Source organism: Corvus brachyrhynchos, unplaced genomic scaffold (assembly GCF_000691975.1).
Source record: "Corvus brachyrhynchos isolate BGI_N302 unplaced genomic scaffold, ASM69197v1 scaffold3946, whole genome shotgun sequence".
In the NCBI taxonomy this organism is placed as follows: Eukaryota; Metazoa; Chordata; class Aves; order Passeriformes; family Corvidae; genus Corvus; species Corvus brachyrhynchos.
This window is the reverse complement of record NW_008238784.1, coordinates 1-1,214: the sequence shown is the minus strand read 5'-3', so window position 1 is coordinate 1,214 and position 1,214 is coordinate 1. Positions and strand designations below refer to the sequence as shown.

The following is a 1,214-nucleotide window of genomic DNA, read 5'->3' as shown; positions in this document are numbered from 1 at the left end:
AAAACTGACCCCAAAGTGACCCCGAACTGACCCTAAACTGGCCCCAAACTGACCCCAGGACACCCAAAAGTGACCCCAAGACCACCCCAGGACCCCAAAACTGACCCCAAACTGACCCCGGGACCCCAAAAAGTGACCCCGGGACCCCCAACTGACCCCAGGACACCCGAACTGACCCCAGGGCCCCAAACGGACCCTGGGACCTCAAAGTGACCCCAAAAGCCGCCAGAGTGACCCCAAAGTGACCCCAAAACCACTCCAGGACCCCAAAGTGACCCCAGGGCCCCAAAGTGACCCCAAAACCCCTGAGAGTGACCCCGAAGTGACCCCGGGACACCCAAAACTGACCCTGGGACCCCAAAGTGACCCCAGGACCCCAAAAATGACCCCAAGACCACCCCAGGACCCCAAACTGACCCCGGGACCCCCAAAAGTGACCCCAAAACCGAGAGTGACCCCAAAAGTGACCCCCAAGTGACCCCAACGTGACCCTGGGACCCCGAACTGACCCCAAAGCTGAGAGTGACCCCAAAAGTGACCCTGGAACCCCAGAGTGACCCCAGGACCCCAAAGTGACCCCAAAACTGACCCCAAAGTGACCCCAGGACCCCAAAAATGACCCCAAGACCACCCCAGGACCCCAAACTGACCCCGGGACCCCCAAAAGTGACCCCGAAGTGACCCTGGGACCCCAGAAATGACCCCAAAAGTGACCCTGGGACCCTAAACTGACCCCAAAGTGACTCCAAGGCCCCAAAGTGACCCTGGGGCCACCAAGTGACCCCAAAGTGACCCCGGGACACCCAAAAGTGACCCCAAAGTGACCCTAAAAGTGACCCCAAAACCGAGAGTGACCCCAAAAGTGACCCCAAAAGTGACCCTGGAACCCCAAAGTGACCCCAGGACCCCAAAGTGACCCCAAAACCGACCCCAAAGTGACCCCAGGACCCCAAAATGACCCCGGGATGCCGAACTGACCCCAAAGCCGAGAGTGACCCCAAAACTGACCCCGAAGTGACCCCAAAGTGACCCCCGAGAGTGACCCTGCGACCCTGAAGTGACCCCAAAGTGACCCCAGGGCCCCAAAGTGACCCCAAAACCGAGAGTTACCCCAAAACTGACCCCAAAACTGACCCCAAAGTGACCCCGGGACACCCAAAAGTGACCCTGGGACCCCAAACTGACCCCAAAACCGAGAGTGACGCCAAAAGTGA

The 1,214-nt window shown here is 59.4% G+C and overlaps 2 long non-coding RNA genes across 3 annotated transcripts; one reads left to right on the top strand and one right to left on the bottom strand.

Annotated features, from left to right (window-relative positions):
* Positions 1-769, bottom strand: LOC108447609. Of its 2 annotated transcripts, none has more exons than XR_001863264.1 (3): positions 703-769; positions 414-491; positions 1-26 (listed from the first exon to the last, which is right to left on the bottom strand). It is a non-coding gene; the product is annotated as an uncharacterized LOC108447609 (long non-coding RNA). The 2 variants fall into 2 exon arrangements; XR_001863263.1 differs by having other exon boundaries at positions 7-111.
* Positions 379-1,113, top strand: LOC108447608. Its single transcript, XR_001863262.1, has 2 exons — positions 379-534; positions 637-1,113. It is a non-coding gene; the product is annotated as an uncharacterized LOC108447608 (long non-coding RNA).
* The last annotated feature ends 101 nt before the right edge of the window (positions 1,114-1,214 follow it).